Here is an 18,708-nt window from a genome sequence, read left to right as displayed (position 1 = left end):
ATATATATGTATGTATATATATATATATATATATATATATATATATATATATATATATATGTATATATATATGTATGTATATATATATATATATATATATATATATATATATATATATATATATATATATATATATATATATATATATATATATATATATATATATATATATATATATATATATATATATATCACTCCTCTGAGCCTGGTGTTGGCGCAGTGGTTAGGGCAGCGGCTTGGGATCCAAAAGGTCCTGAGTTCAAGCCCCGTTGGGCCACTGAATTAATACACCAGGGGGTTGACTCAGCCTGTCATCCTTCCGAGGTCGGCGAAATGAGTACCAGTGTACTGGGCCGGTGTATACCCCGGTTAAAATAGGTATACCATATCCCTGTGTCGTAAGAGGCGACCAGGGTTGCGTCAGGAAGGGCATCCGGCGTAAAACATGTGCCAAATCATGATGCGGATCATACGGATGATCCGCTGTGGCGACCCCGAACGGGACCAGCCGAAAGAAGAAGAAGAAGAAGATATATCACTCCTCTCTGCACAACCAGGACAAATTCAGACAGAGTATTGTTCAATGGCAAGTTTGTTTTCCAATTAATGTTCCACTTCGTGTTCAAAATATAACATTCAATTTAAATTAAGTCATCCCTCTATCATAAATTACAAACGCGATATATCTCGGCATCGGGATCTTTTATCTGGGGAATGGCCTAACAGTTTCTAACTACTGCATTCAGTGAAATTAATCCATAACTCTACCATTCCTCTATGTCGCCCAAATGAGCCAAATTTGGCGGTGGCACACACAGGAAGCAGATGGCTGGAAGAAGTTTTCATACATTTTCAAGGGTTTATTTATAATGAATAAAAATGGGTATAAATGAGGACGGGACATGCAGTTCGGAACAGTCCAAGTGAGGCAACAGACACAAACAGGGATAGGGAAAATGCAACTTATGCGGTGATGAAATAAAAAACAATTCCTAAACCAATTGGGCATCACAGACCGCACTTTCACAAACAATCGATAATGCAGATGAGCACTTCCCTTTGGCAATGTGTGGAGTGCAGGGAAATTGTGCAGCACGTTGTGGACTGCGAGGAAGGAAACAAAGAGAGCCAGCTATGAAGAGCACCAAGGAACAAGGAGAGTCAAGAGACCTGCAGTGACACAAAGAACAGAAAGCGATATTATTTTGGTCGCCAGTCCCACACTAACTCTGAATGTGCAAGCCCTCATGATCCTCTCTACCTTTTCACTCCAGCTTTCACGAAGCTTCTGGCCCACCCTCATTACCCTGGGACCGCCTTTGCCTGCCATGGGCCCCATGATTATCTGCCCACTGTCGTGGGAGGTGCCAGCCTCTAGGCCTTTCTGCCCATGGGGCAACCCCGATAAATAGGTCTTCCCCGCTTATGGGGCTCCACAGCACACTGCACCACCATGGCTTGCACATACCACCCGAACAGTTTGTGACAGGTCGATTTGAAGCATGTAGAGCGCTTTCCCGTGTGCCTCTTTGTGGCCAGAAATCCTCACCTGGCCCCACCCACTAGCAACAGGTGTTTATGCATACATCTTATCCTGACTATACTGTCCATAAATTACGTACGTTGCCTCCTCAGTGTCACATTTTACAAGCCGACTTACTCTGAGAGTTCCCTGATGCATGGCAATCCAACCTACTCAAAACACACTATTTTTATCGAGTACAGCCTGTGGCTGCTGGTTGCATCATTGGTTGGGACGTGGCTATGCCGCTGATTCAGTGTCCCCCTTACCAGTACAATGGTACTCATTTTGACAACCTCGGAAGGATGACAGGCTGAGTCAACCTCCTAGTGTATTTTAATTCAGCAGCCAATGGGGCTTGAACTCAGGACCCTCGGATCCCAAGCCGCCACCCTCACCATTAAGCCAACACCAGGCTTTCGAAACACACTGTCCATGTTACACTTGGCACAGTCTAGCTTTGGACCCCACCCCTCCATGTAACACAGCCGCCACCTCCAGAACCTTAGGCTCCTGTAAAGGCTCTTCATTGGGAATCAAAGATTCTGTTCTTAGCACTTGGCATCCCAATAAGTTAGAGAAGGCTGTGGAAGGCAAACCGCAGCTAACCTTACCTAGACTCCTTACCGTTCTACTCTCCCTGTTGCAATAAAATGCACAGCAATCACAATTATGCCCAAAATTCTTAATAAATCAATTTTGATCCCCGTCCTTCTTATGTCTTCTTCAGGTGTTCCTGGGATGGGAAGAGAAGATGGAAAAACACAAAACATAGGCAAGCCTGCCTTATCCTCAATTTAACTTGTCCCATTCAAACCCCATCTAAATGACCACACCCCCCAGTGGATGTCACCTGTTCCAGCTGTCAGATGAACTAAAATTCCCAATTTAAAATCTAGCAAGCCAATTTAATGGGCTCCCTGCTTTCCATAGCACATATCAAGTTGCATGGGACTGAGTGTAACATTTCCATATACATTATAACAATAACCATTAAATTCCCTGCAAGGCCATGGCATTTCAATTAACTACAGGTGTGGCCTCAACTCTGCAGTGGGGAGGTCCTATACTGTGGAAGTGGGGTTGTAATAGTGTGTGCATCCCCGCAACACAAACAAAGTCCCCAAATCCAGGAATTCCTTGGGCCCCTCCCTTAATTTCTCACCCCAAGCATCACAACAGCTCCCTTCGCTGTTCACACTGCCAGAGGGGGTCACCCATTGGCCTTCCGTAGTTGTTAGGGATCGTCCTCCTCATGGCTGACCTATCCGACCCTCCTCCCGGTGAGTTTTCCATCCCAGATGTTTGCTGGGAGTGAGGCATGGCGAGGGGCCGCAGTGTTTGCTCTCTCAAAGAACTTCATCACCCATGGACACGGACCACTTCCCCACCCATAAACTTTGCAAGCAATGATCCCTCTCCAGCTGCAATTCATCTCTACCTCCACCTGGAGTATGTGCTAAAAATGGTGTTCCAACCGGCCATGGCCTACATACACTCTAACAATCACCAAGAACCAAAACAAAATGCAATCCTTGTTTCACAATACAAACCACATTGTAACCCTTTTCACCCAGTCCACATGCTTGGTTTTCATGACCACTCTTGCCAGTCACCCATACTAATTCTCCAACTCACCCTCATGCTCCTAAAAGCAAAGCATGTCGAGTCGTGACAAAGGGGAAAGGTAATTTCAACACAAATCCAATTACAACCTGGGATCCCGCTCAATACCAGCAGTGCCCGCTGCAGCCAATCTTCTCATTGTACCCTATGCCAATTAAAACCAGGGGCTCTCTTCCAAACCTCAGAACCCATTAATCAGAGTGGACTATCTATGCAAGTTTACACGAGCCTCTCTGGGCCTTCCCTGTCATTCCAGTTGAATGACATAATGTTCCACAGATTCTCCGGTGGTTGTCATAAGGCGGTATAGATAGTCGCGTCTGAGGCTCACAAATGTGATATGCCTCGATGCTGGGATCTTTTATCCTGGGAACAGCCAAATGGTCTCCAACTACCATGTTCAATGAAATTAATTGATAACTTTACAAATCCCCAAAGTCACGCAAATGAACCGAATTTGGTGGCAGCACACATGGGAAGTAGATGGATGGAAACATTGTTTTTTTGTTTTTTTTACCTTTTTAGGGTTTATTGATAATGAATAAATATGAGGAGAAAGGTGGATGGGGCATGCAATTTGGAACAGTCCAAGCGGGACAACAGGCACAAACAGGAAGTTGCGAAAATGCATCTTTATAAAGTAAATAACAATCTCGATCCATACATAAAAAGATAAATGCGTTCCTGTGTGATCTTCGTAATCTTAGCTATCAGGGCTAATAGACCAAAATCACCTCCTTGAAAACCGAGATTAAATCACGGAGTACGGTTTAGGCAGGTTTACTCCAGGATATCGGCAAAGAAGTATCCGTTTAGGGCCTTTGAAAATGTTAACGTGAGATGTTTGAAGGTAATCACGTGACGTGGAGGTGCTTTGATGTTGACTCATGAAGAAAAGTTCTTCAGGGAAAGGTAAACTTTCATTCCACTTGGTCTATTAGTAGAAGGACGAATCATCTCTTATTTCATTAGTCTGATACTCATTTAGGAGTGTATCATTATGGTCCAACCTTTTACTGCAATTGTAGTTTTAGGAAGTGCTACTGATTATTATCTACACAGACTGCTGTGTAATTATCCACGATCTTCAGCATCCAAATTGTTTTCTTCAGTATCCACTGTACACGGTTGTACTAAATTCGTTTTGATAAACTTACATTCTGTTGTCAATTGTGGTTTAAGGGATTGAAACCTTGATGAACAGCGGTGCCCAGCTGATGATCCAGATAGTCAGAAAATCAGTCATGTGTGTGTTTGGGTGTGTGTGTTTGTGTGTGTGTGTGTGTGTGTGTGTGTGTGTGTGTGTGTGTGTGTGTATGTGTTTATATATGAGTGTGTGTATGTGTGTATATGTATATGTATGTACATGTGTGTGCATTTGTGTATGTGTATGCGTGTTTGATTTGCTATCCCAACCAGCATCGTTGGGTATTGCAGAGACTGATGAAAGGCAATTGGATGGGGAATTCCACCTTAAAATTTCCCCTCAATCCGGCAATGGTCGACAAAGCGATGTGCAATGTGAAAAGTGATTCTGGACTGGGTATGCTCCTCAAACCCTGTAACTTGATCGTGTGGGATAAATGTACCACGTTGCACTAGCGCATTCGAGACACTTAACTGAACTCTCCACAATATTCAACAAAACAGTACACCCCAGGGAGCAGTGACAGTTATTCTTACGTGTGATTTCAGACAAAATTTGCCCATAATTTTGTGGGGTACTCGAGCCAATCACGTCAATGTGGGTCTAAAATAGTCATTGCTGTAGTTAAATGTTGAAAAAAAATGACCCTCTTTACCAATATGCGCTTGCATGTAGGAGGAGATCATGGGGCACACCACCTCGCCACTCTTCTTTCTGCTCGACATTGGTGACGGTAAAATTGAGCCCAACACCAGTGATGACCTCATCCTCCTTCACAAAAATCTGGCTGCGGTGGTGAGTTCTGACAACGATTTGATAAACAGCATGCTTCCTATTTTTTGGCTCATCTGGAACCTCCAGGGAGCTTATGGGATGGCGGGTCATCCGTCCATCAGTACGACAGTCCGTCCCTCCGTCTGTCCACAAATACTTGCAACTTTATCTCAGAAACTACACACACAATTTCGATGACACTTGACCACAACCTTCATCAACCATGATGTACCAAAGTTTGTTGTCAGGTCAGGTCAGGTTGTTCAAGTTGTTCAAAGCAGTGCATTTAGGCTTTGGGGTGTTATATTGTTCACATATTCGTTGCCCACTCACACTTGTACTCGGCCTACTGCTGCTGATATTTATGTGAGGCCTAATGTGAATTTGGTTTTACTGTTACAGTGAATCTTTGCCTACATATTGTTGGTACATCATTTTCCTTTGATTTACATTTGTGTTGTTCACCCACTGCAAGAGATGACATTTAAATTGAACAGCTGATAATAATAAAACAATCTTTGCCCAAATGGTCATTGCAAGGTATACAGGTGGCTGGAGCCCCAATCAGCACAAGAACATAAAAACAGAGTTTAAACTAAATACCAATATCATCTTTTCATTTTCTCCACCAAGCTACCAAGCTACTACTTATACAGTAGGCCGGGGGCCAGTGGGGCCTACCTTGCACCCCCGCCCCTTGCGACAATTTTTCACTGATACCACAGTGTTCATATATATATATATATGTATATATATATATATATATGTATATATATATATATATATGTATATATATATATATATATGTATATATATATATATATATATGTATATATATATATATATATATATATATATATATATATATATATATATATATATATATATATATATATATATATATATATATATATATATATATATATATATATATATATATATATATATATATATATATATATATATATATATATATATATATATATATATATATATATATATATATATATATATATATATATATATATATATATATATATATATATATATATATATATATATATATATATATATATATATATATATATATATATATATATATATATATATATATATATATATATATATATATATATATATATATATATATATATATATATATATATATATATATATATATATATATATATATATATATATATATATATATATATATATATATATATATATATATATATATATATATATATATATATATATATATATATATATATATATATATATATATATATATATATATATATATATATATATATATATATATATATATATATATATATATATATATATATATATATATATATATATATATATATATATATATATATATATATATATATATATATATATATATATATATATATATATATATATATATATATATATATATATATATATATATATATATATATATATATATATATATATATATATATACAGATATATATTTATATATGTCTTCTTCTTCTTCTTCTTTCGGCTGCTCCCGTTAGGGGTCGCCACAGCGGATCATCCGTGTGATCCGCATAGTGATTTGGCACAGGTTTTACGCCGGATGCCCTTCCTGACGCAACCCTGGTCGCCTCTTACGACACAGGGATATGGTACACCTATTTTAACCGGGGTATACACCGGCCCAGTATACTGGTACTCATTTCGCCGACCTCGGAAGGATGACAGGCTGAGTCAACCCCCTGGTGTATTAATTCAGTGGCCCAACGGGGCTTGAACTCAGGACCTTTTGGATCCCAAGCCGCTGCCCTAACCACTGCGCCAACACACCAGGCTATATATATATATATATATATAATGTATATATATATAATGTATATATATATATATATATATATATATATATATATATATATATATATATATATATATATATATATATCCCAAGTATCAGAAAAAGATGTTCCCAGAAAAATAACTCATTTGCACTTTGCTTTATTAAGCTGTTTCCATGGCAACCAATCAAAAATAGACGAATCTCACAAAGATTGGCAAAATGTCAATATCTCTGTCAAATATAAACATAAAATCACAAAATTGGTGTCAAATTAAAGCTTATACATTTACGTATTAAAGTATATTTTGTTTATGCTAATTAGCTCATTTACATGTTAATTAAATTTGACTTAAAGACAATAATTCCCACAAAAATGCAAGAATTTCCATTTTCTTTCCTTGTAATTACCACACATATCAGTTTTTGTCAAAAAAACATCACTTAAGTGTTGCCAGATATAAGCCAGGTTGGCAAAAAATATATTAGAATTTTTGAATTTTTTAAAGTAGGCTAATTAACATTAAATACAAAGCACAATGAATCGTTTGAAAATCATGCAAAATCTGATTAATCAATAGAATTAATTACCTGGGCCTGATATAATACATAACTGCGACTTATGATGGCTGTTGGTGTTAAAGGGAAACATAACCATTTTCTGTTTGAGTAAAAGTAGTGGAAATAATTTTAAATGCATTGATATGCTAATTAGGATCCGCAATTATGTGAATTCTCATTTCCGTAAATATCTCAACTTCTGGTCCATGGAAATTTGTAAATGAGGAATCTACACATATGTTTGGAGGGTCAAGGAATAAATTGAACATATTTCCTTTGTTGACAGAGATGTAGAATAATGTTTGGATAGCTTAATTACATGCAAAAATGGAAACAGCTTAATAAAGCAGAGTGCAAATGAGTTATTTTTCTGGGAACATCTTTTTTCTGATACTTGGGACATATATGAACACTGTAGTATCAGTGAAAAATTGTCGCAGGGGGGGTGCATGGTAGGTCCCACTGGCCCCCGGCCTACAGTACATGCTATCTTATTCTCATCTCTGTGTCGTGTCCTGTCTTCTCTTTTTCATCCTCAGCAATGCTGCACCTCTAACTCCGCCACATGAGTGATGAGCATAGTCATAATGATCTAGCTGAGCTATACAGTCATCACTGGAGGTAAATAATTCCACAATAAGAGAAAAAGCATTGAAATTGATGATCTTGCAAATAACTTTCAATTCCAAAGCATTTTCATATGTATTCAGGTTCCATTTGGTGAAAGGTGTAGCAATAAATCAATCTGCTTACACATTGTTCACAAGAGTAGTTAGAGCATAAGTATCTTTTTTTAACAAAGGTAGAATTTACAATGATGTGATTAATAAACACATTTCCATTATGCTCCAAGCAATAGTCTACATCACAAGTATGCATGTCATTATGTACACAACTGTCGAAAAAAATTCAAAATCAGCAAAGTGGCTTTTGTTGGAGATTAAACTGAGGGGAACTGGGCTTGAAGGCAAACAGCTCTTTTCTGTTCAAATTTGAGATGAAAGTCCTTGTGTGGTCGGCCCAGAGGGTAAGTGTCTGATTATGCAGGTTGTCAGGGTGATCCATTGCATGCACATTGGTCCACAAGGCCCCCTGATCAGAAAGGAAACTAACGAGAACAGAGCTTCTGTCAACTACTCTCTCAATGCTAATTATTCGGCAACTCTTAAGGCATCTCTGAGAACAGCCCACAGCAAGCACGGTCCATAGAGACTGATATGGCACTTTGTGTCACCTCCCCTTAATCCTCATTAGAAGTCACTACTTAGCCTAGCTCTGTTTAGGTTTCCCCAGCACTTTCACTTGACAAAAGTGAGGCTGATGCCATGCTGTGTCCAATAAAGATGCATGGCTTATGGACCACTTGGCTCTGAAAAATGGTATTGATGATAAATGCAACTCTGCTCCTCAGTGACTGGGTAATAATGCATTGACTTTATGATGCACAAGAAGAAAAAAATTAAAATAAGTTTTCAACTGCTGAAGAAAACTGAAAGAATTGGCATTTCGAGGATCAAACTTATTCTGCTGTTCATTACATCCAGTATTTTTGTCATGTATTTTGGGCTTTTGCTGGGAAAAGTAATGAGGCTGAAAGAATGTGATTACGATTGTTTGTGATCAGGAAGTAATCATAAAACAGAATCCAGGTTGATAGTCAGCAAGTCGTTTCTCTGTGAAGCCTTTTCTTTGGTTTTTATATAATTCAATACTCCTGGGCCAATTGCTCCAAAATTTGCTGTACATCATGTGCGAGGACAGCATCACAATAAAAATATGAGGGGGAGCACTCGGTAGAGTGCAAAAACTCCACCGCCAATACTGCTGGGTCACTTAAGGGAACCTGATATCCTATTCATTGTAGGTCAAAACGGATCAGACTCTACTTAACCACGATTGAATAAACTAAACTAGATTGACGCGCATGTAGAAATGCCAAAAAAAAAATCGAAATTTTTTTGAAAAAAATTGCAATTTTTTTTTCTCTCTAACAATTTTTTTGGGGGTTTGAAATCGATTAAAACATGTAGAAATGCAAAAAAAAAATTCAAATATTTTTCAAATAAAATCGAATTTTTTTTGAAAAAAAGTTGCAAAATTTTCTAAGTTTTTTTTTTGGACCAAGTCCAAAATCTAATGGCATGATCCTTGGACAATACCTAATCCCCCCATCAAGTTTCGTCGAAATCCGTCCAGGAGTTTTTCCGTAATACTGTTCACAAACAAACAAACAAGCAAACAGAAAGGCTTGAAAACAGTAACCTCCATCCATCTTCGATGGCGGAAGTTAAAGATTAATCGGGGAGGTAGGGTGGGGGCGATGGGGCAAGTTAAATTGCTTCTGAACATTTAATCTGCTTCGACACAGCAGGAGACTAAAGCCAATTTATATTTATTTTACATGTATATTTCAATTGTAATATGTTTATTTTTGTTACTGCCGACCTTCTTCTATTTTCTGGTGTATATATATATATATATATATATATATATATATATATATATATATATATATATATATATATATATATATATATATATATATATATATATATATATATATATACATATATATACATATATATATACATATATATATATATATATATATATATATATATATATATATATATATATATATATACATATATATACATATATATACATATATATAATTATATATACATATATATATATATATATATATATATATATATATATATATATATATACATATATACATATATATATATATATATATATATATATATATATATATATAAACATATTTACATATATATATATATATATATATACATATTTACATATATATATATATATATATATATATATATATATATATACACATATATACACCAGAAAATAGAAGAAGGTCGGCAGTAACAAAAATATATATACATATATACATATATATATATATATATATATATATATATATATATATATATATATATATATATATATATATATATATATATATATATATATACACGTTAGGTGAATGCGCCCGGCGCTGCCCGGGTTCTTTTTGAATGAATTTAATTTTCTATACATATGTCTGACGCGAGCACAGTATCAGTTCCCTATTGGGCCATGGCAGTCATAGGTTAAGGGGGTTGGCGAGGGGAAACACCCCCCCCCGGCCGTGGGGCCTTGCCACATAGCCTATAACCTTCCCGGGGCCCATCCCAACATTTTTTATTTCAGTGGTAAGCTCCTATTTTTCACTTTTCAGGAGATTAGCACGTGCAGACAATCAAACACTTAAAATCATATGTTAGATATATTGTATATGGCGTTGGCCCCATGTCAATCGGCTGAACTTGAAAAATTAACGTTCCGAAATCAGGTGATGACGTCATAATTCAGAAACCGGGAAGTCGGACGTCATTGTCTTCAATTGACTGTAGCATTATTTTTTCATTCTCTTGCAAATGGCGTTGGCCCCATGTCAATCAGCTGAACTTGAAAAATTAACGTTACGAAATCATGTGATGACGTCATAATTCGGAAACCGGAAGTCGGAAGTACAATTATTTTACATCAGAACACTCCCAGGTACATGTTCTGTCAGCATGTGAAGTTTGGTGAGGATCAGTCCAGTACTTTTCGCGTGCATAGGTCACAGACAAACACACAGACACTATATATACATATATATATATATATATATATATATATATTTATATATATATATATATTTATATATATATATATATATATATATATATATATATATATATATATATATTTATATATATATATATATATATATATATTTATATATATATATATATATATATTTATATATCTATATATATATATATATATATATATATATATATATATATATATATATATATATATATATATATATATATATATATATATATATATATATATGAGCCTTGTGTTGGCGCAGTGGTTAGGGCAGCGGTTTAGGATCCAAAAGGTCCCGAGTTCAAGCCCCTTTGGGCCACTGAATTAATACACCAGGGGGTTGACTCAGCCTGTCATCCTTCCGAGGTCGGCGAAATGAGTACCAGTGCACTGGGCCGGTGTATACCCTGGTTAGAATAGGTGTACCATATCCCTGTGTCGTAAGAGGCGACCAGGGTTGCGTCAGGAAGGGCATCCGTCGTAAAAACATGTGCCAAATCACTATGCGGATCATACGGATGATCCGCTGTGGCGACCCCAAACGCGAGCAGCCGAAAGAAGAAGAAGAATATATATATATATATATATATATATATATATATATATATATATATATATATATATATATATATATATATATATATATATATATGTTGTTGTTCGTCTTTCGGCTGCTCCCGTTCGGGGTCGCCACAGCGGATCATCCGTTAAGATCCGCATACTGATTTGGCATAGGTTTTACGCCGGATGCCCTTCCTGACGCAACCCTGGTCGCCTCTTACGACACAGGGATAAGGATTGGGTTTCGCCATGATTCTGGGCTGCCCTACACCCTCTCATTGCGCGGCCCAGTGCAGAGCTCCCGTCTTCAAGCGATCCTCCAACCCAAGCCTCCGAGTAGCCGGATTACAGGCGCACGCCACTACGCCCGGTATATATATATATATATATATATATATATATATATATATATATATATATATATATATATATATATATATATATATATATATATATATATATATATATATATATATATATATATATATATATATATATATATTTTGTTACGGCTGTGGATATTCGCAAACCACCATTCAGGTCCCGTAGGTGAGATATCTCTTGAGTACATGTGTAGTTCGCCCCAAACCCGTTGTTTAGAGGGAATTAATATGATTCATTCGGACTGCGACGCTTTGAGATAGCCGTTTTTCTGTTCTATCTTTATTTTGAACCAACCACGCTCCAACTGTCAGACAACAACAACAACGCCAACAGCCACGACCTTTACCTTCACAACTCGCTCCCGCAAACATCGCATCACCGCCATTCCAAACGGCACCATGGCCATCGACCACCACCATAAACCCTCCACCACCCTCACCTCTCTCCTTCTACGGCCATTCCCACACTACCTGTGAACACTGAGCGTCGGGCTGTCCTGGGCTCGTTCCGCGATACGCACCAAGCCGCGAGTGCAAATAGCGGCCTTTCCGAGGAGAATTCGGATCAGGAATGCTACACGCCCACTTCTGATCCGTCCAATTCGGAAGCGCGGGGCGGCTTGGCCCCGCCTCCAGGCGCGTCTGTCTGGAATCGAGATATGCAAGTTCTAGGATCAGGGGAGATTCACGCCCCTTTTCCTCCATCCAATGGGCGAGCGTGGCCCCGCCCCCGAGGTCATCCTGATCCGGAAATTTGCATATTGTTTTCTCCTGCCAGCCTATAAAATGGTGAGCGTGAGGCGAATGAAAAGAGTTGTTGCGCAGAGGAGTTATTGCGCAGAAGAGTTGTTGCGCGGAGAGTTGTTGTGCGGAGAGTTGTTGCGCGGAGAGTCAGTTTTGGTGGCAGAGAGTGGAGTCGGGAGACGGAGGCAGTCAAGTCAGGTTGGAGAGCGGAGTGGAGTTGGGAGGCGAAGGCGTCAAGGTGGTTTTCTGCAGTCGGCTGAGGAGAATTGGGGGAAGAGTCCAAGGAGTTCGTGTCCGAGGCAGGGAAGACGGCGGTCGGCGACGAGGTCGCGGTGGGATCACTCGTCGCAGGACCCAAGCCAGGCAGCCATGCTCCTTCCCCCAAGGCATCAACAATTCCCCCCCCTTTCCCCCGCGCTGAGATAGTGCAAAAAGGGGGCCCCGTTCCCACCCCACTCCAAGCGGTGCCAACGAAACCCGCGAAGGAGCACGAACTCGGGGCATCGCCGCGCAGCCACATTTGCGGCTCATCACGAGGACGCGGTTAGGACCCCCCCCCCCGGTCTCGCGGGCCTGACCGCTCCTTCAGGTCCCGTGCACACATTGGCCTATGGGCCTGTCTGCCCCCTTGCCTATGAGGGTGGCTTGTTTCCTTTGCTTTTGAGTAAATGTGTGTCGGCGCCAGTCTGGTGAAGTAAAACTGTTTAAGTGTTGCCGTGTGTCGGTCTTAGTCGGTAGTATCTCTGCGAAATTGTTTCTTTTGTTGCATTTGATATATGTGCATTCTGTTTGGCTGTATATGTGTGCTCTCCGTGTGCCGCGGAATAAATGTGCATTATGTTGAACTATTTTCCCATTTCGCTTCGTCTTTTCTTCAATTGAATCTCCATCTTGCTTCACGTAACGGGTTCGTCGTGGGTTTAATACGCCCGATAATTAATCGGAACCGTCGAGGCCGACGATAACACCGCTCGGTTATCCCCGATAGCACGGAACGGACCGCTTAAGCGGTTCGTGTCCGGAGTCGGCCTGCGGCGAGGTACGATCGCCCGGTCTACCATCCGCATGGGTACTTAGGTAGGTCGAGGTAGGTCGAGTTCCCGGAGGGTCACGACAGAATTGTCCGTCCGGTGGGCAACGTGCCGCGATTCGAGTCACGTGGCCGTTCGCATGCCGGCGGGCGCGAATTTGCAACAATATATATATATATATATATATATATATATATATATATATATATATATATATATATATATATATATATATATATATATATATATATATATATTATTGTGGTTTTATAAACTGCATGCCAAAATTGAAATGCACACAGCATGTAGACTTGGAATAGTTATTTCCATAATGTACGTTAAGAATAGTGCCTTCCCTGTAAGTGTTATTATGTAATTAAATGCATTGGGTTGGGTAGCTCGCACCGCCTCTCATGCCATTGGGATAATTGCACCATGATTGTGTAGTGCACCTTCAGTGGTCAGTTGTCTCCCTGTCTTGTATTGCCTCTTTTCCGGTCTTGCACCATCTGATATTTCCAACCCCCCCCCCACCCCCCACCAACCCCTCAGGTTTTGGCAGGGCTCACGCAGTCCACTATCAACCCCCTTCTGGTGGAACTACCTAAATCCAGGATCATGGCTCACCTCCACTCATTTGTTCCTCCTCTTTTTTCCTGCCTGTGGAATCAACTTTGACATCCTCCTCGATCCTCGTTAATTCCACCCAAATCCCTCCAGTATTCCCTCCTTGGTGTTTCCTTCTCTGTGCATCTTGGCCTTCTGCTCTGCTGTTAGTGTTTGCCCCTCTCTCTGTTCTGCGCCTTTTTCTTGCATCTCCACTGTTCCTGTTGTGTCCTGTTTTTGTCTGTTATGTCTTGATCTGTTCAGCATGCTAAGCTCCTCCACGAGTCTAAACTATGTACACACAAAAAAGAGAAGATCGCCATTCTAATGCAGAAATACGTGTGTTTCATCAAACAACATGAACTTTTGCTTGAATGAAGCAAAACAACACTTGTATTAAACTAGGAAACTTAATAATGCAAAAATAGTCTTATTTGCTTAAAATGGAAGCGTTTTTGACAGAAAAGCTTGTTCTCTGAACGTTTTGCAAGTTTTTTTTTGTTGCAAATCACGATTCTAATGCAGAAATGCGTGTTTCATCAAATAGTTTGTACTTTCCCTTGTGGGAAACAAAACAATACATGTTACACTGGGATCCTTATTCATTCAAAAACAGTCCTATTTGCAAGATTGAAGCGTTTTTGACAAAAAAGCTTGGTCTGAGAACGTTTCCCACGCTTGTTTTATTTTTCTTCCAAATCACTATTCTAATGCAGAAATGCATGTTTCACCAAACATTGCGTACTTCAGCTTGTATTGAGCAAACCAACACATATTGTTGCGAATCTGGAAGCCATTTGCACACAAACAGACAGCAGTCCCTACGCTTAGTTATTTCAATAAGTATGTGTAAAATTCGATTCCTCCCCATGTCTAAAGGGAATTACATGTGTGCGCTGTTAAGTTTCTTTCTCATTAGATTTTTGCAATACCCAAATGCCAACAAATCGTTCCTTCACGTCTTCGCACCATCGACGCCATTGCCCACATGCGTTCGACCACGGACGTGGGCGGAGGTTTCCTCACCTCAGAACACCGACTCCGCCCAGGAAAGGAGGGGGTTCCCCCCTGTCCAATCACGGATGGCCAGCACATCACCCCACGAAACCCTGTACAATCAGGGTAAAGATTACCTCAGAGCTCCGACTCCACCCCAGAAAGGCAGGGTTTTCCCCCTGTCCAATCAGAGGGGGACAGATATCACCCCACGAAACCCTCTCCAATCAGTGCAAAGATTACCTCAGAGGACCAATCACCCCACCTCACCCAGGGGAGGGATAAGAATCGCCGGGCTCCCCTTAGTGCTCGCTGGAGTTGGGTTGGAATTGTTGGAGAAGAAAAGGGGTCGCCATTGCCCTTGGTGTGCGTCGTTGGTGGTCGTTGTTGCCGTGTCTCAAGCCGGTCCTCTGACTATTCCACAGCCGTCGACTTACATCTCTCATTTTGTCGAGCAATAACCCAGAGTCCGAGCCAGGAATCTCCGCTGGCCTTCTGTGAGGAGCGACCCTGGCCCCCACCTGAACCCTGCTATACCGTGTCTGGGCTCACCGACAACCCTGAGTTTCACACCTGCAGTTGCGGCCAAACTGCACGAGGTGGCCAGGTACCAACCAAACTCTGACCTCCAGCCTCTCTATCCCCTTGGCTCTGAGGGTCGAAATAAAGATAATCTGGGTCCATTTTCTTTTGGTGTGTGTGTCTGTGGTGGTGCCATCCTATAAGTATAAATTGTATGTGTTGATTGCTCATTGTACAATTCCTGCATATTCGTGATTGAGTCTGCTCTATGTCTCCCTTCCCGATTATTGTAAATAAATCCCTGTTAAATGTTCCAGTTCGTTGTCCGTGTTTTCTTTCATTGGCCTAGCATGGTTCGGGCTTGAGATTTCGGAAGGCTGATTGTGCCGTAAGTTGTCATTTGGGCCGGTGCAGCTTTGGTAATTTCCGCTCGGTTACGCCGGATCCGAGTCGGTAACAGCGACTTGGTTCGGACAAAGCCGGCTGAGCGTGTGGCTTCCCGGTAGCTAGATGGCGTGAGTACTTAGGTCAATTGGAATAGACAAGTGGACCCTATCTCACGCCGTCGAAATATTGGCGACCACAGTCCTTTAAGTGACCCGTCGACTCCGGAGTTATCCAGAGTGACGACCTTGCAATTTCGGTGTTCAGTTGGAGATGGCCCGACTGCTCCATCTAGCGGTCGTCCTCGCTACCGAACCTGGCACCACAACAATATTACACTGGACACCTTGTTCATGAAAAAAAGTCTTCTTTGCTTAATAGAAACGTTTTTGACACAAAAGCTTGTCTAAGCATATTTTGCATTGTTTGTTCATCAAAATCGCTATTCTTATGCAGGTACACGCACGCTTCATGAAATAGTGTGTACTTCAGCTTGTACTAAGCAAAGCAACACATATTACACTGGTAACCTTATTAATGTTAAAACAGCCTTATTTGTTTTCCGCAGACTTTAAAAATCTGGTTAAAACAGAAATTATGTCCAAAAAAACCCCTTAATCTATTACACAAAATATTGCTCACCCCATTATTTGGGCAACGTATGGCATTACATACATGAAGCAAACACATTCCCACTGCTTCTGTGCATATATAGTACATCATGGTATATACCTGGGATAATTCCAATTGGATTGGGCCATGAGCTGACATCTGAGGCCTGTGACTTTTGCCTGAGGCCTGTGGCCCATGCGGCTACACAAAATTGTGGTCGTATAATTTTTTAGAGGGTAGGATTGTGGGCAGTCAGGTGAGATTTCCCAAACAATGGGTCAACAGCAGTCTGTCCGTACATTGGCCAAAAATGAACTGGCTTATATATTTTTAGAAATGTATATATGTATCGTCCTGTTCATCCTTATCCCCGTATAAATTTTAATAAACAATTTGAATTGTAAAGAAACATCTTTTTGCCTTCACGAGTGAGCCACCACCAAATTCTGGTTATGTATTGGGTAATCCTTGGCGATCATAATAGTTAATTCTGACCACCTTAAATTCAAACATCATCTCGGTCATTTGTAGAGGTCTTTCAACCTCCGGCGCAGAGAATCTGCATTAGCGGGACCTCTGACGTGACAATGTATTTTATAATCATAAAACACCGAATCACTGATTGTTGTTTAGTACTTTCTACGTGGGCTAGAAAGTTTAAATTTGTCATACTAATGCAACTTGAAGCCACAATTCCAGAAAAAGGACATAAAATTGTTGAAACGAAAATATCCGTGAACAAAATTTGGTCAGTAGTTCTTTCAAAAGAGTTCTTTCAAAATTCTTTCAAAGCAGTTTATTTGGCTGGAGTGGATGGCTCATTATTCCAACATAGGATACTGTATGTCTCGACTGAAGGAGCAGGAATTTAGAATTTAGCCAGGTTGCCCTCAATAGCTCAACTACTCTTCATGAAAGATACTGTGGGATCTTTTACGTCCACGAACTCATGCCAGTAGATGGAATGCCTCAGTTTAACATCAAACTGTGAGATAGCATTCACATTCATGCCTCACCCTACCTACATAACACCAGGATGACAATCTATAGCTATGCCGAGATTCAAACCCAGACTATATGTCTGGTGTATAAGTACACATACCTGTAGGCTGTCTTGTCAGCATAGATCCATCTTAACCTTAGAGAGGGTAACCAGGTGTGTGCTCCTGGAAGATTACATGTGACTATGCGGGGCTGGAAATGGATGAAAGGAAAAGGGAGTGGGTGCAGTGAGGCCGCAGTAACAATCTCAGTGTTCGTTAACTTGTCTGTGGTGGGCAAGAACTTGTCCTGGGACTTAATCCTGGGACTTGTCTTACTTCATGTTGAAAATTGCAAAGTTTTATCAAGACTATAGTTTGAAATGTTTTTCATTAGAAATTGTTCAGTTTTGTAAAGAACACACTGTAGATAGGTCCTTGTGAAGTTCACAACAAACTGCTTCTTGTTGTGAAGATCCATATTCGAAAATGAAGGCACCACTAACCATTAGTCAAGCTCAGGTCCGAACTTTCTCTTGGTTAAAATGTCTGATGAGCATTTTCTACTGGGGATCATCTATCCTCGTTGATAGTGCCTTCCAGTTTTAAATCCTAGTGAATATTTATTAAAGTAAACAAACCATGTATAAGTGACAGAGTTTGAAAACGATTTTAACAGTGAAAGAAAGGTCGATTTGAATACAGCAAGGAAAACTCTAAAGGCATTTACAT

At 39.7% G+C, this 18,708-nt stretch overlaps 1 long non-coding RNA gene across 1 annotated transcript in view; it reads right to left on the bottom strand.

Annotated features, from left to right (window-relative positions):
* Positions 1-203: 203 nt before the first annotated feature.
* The window catches only part of LOC147032098 (uncharacterized), a 52,431-nt gene continuing 33,926 nt past the window's right edge, over positions 204-18,708 (bottom strand). Inside the window, exon 3 of the long non-coding RNA XR_015055031.1 lies at positions 204-1,170. This is a non-coding gene — a long non-coding RNA (uncharacterized LOC147032098). The remainder of the gene's footprint in view (positions 1,171-18,708) is intronic.

Source organism: Eptatretus burgeri, chromosome 2, assembly GCF_056783735.1.
Source record: "Eptatretus burgeri isolate ZD-2024b chromosome 2, Ebu_testis_v1, whole genome shotgun sequence".
NCBI classification, from domain to species: Eukaryota; Metazoa; Chordata; class Myxini; order Myxiniformes; family Myxinidae; genus Eptatretus; species Eptatretus burgeri.
Note: the sequence above shows the minus strand (reverse complement) of the source record. Positions and strands in the feature narration are given on the sequence as shown.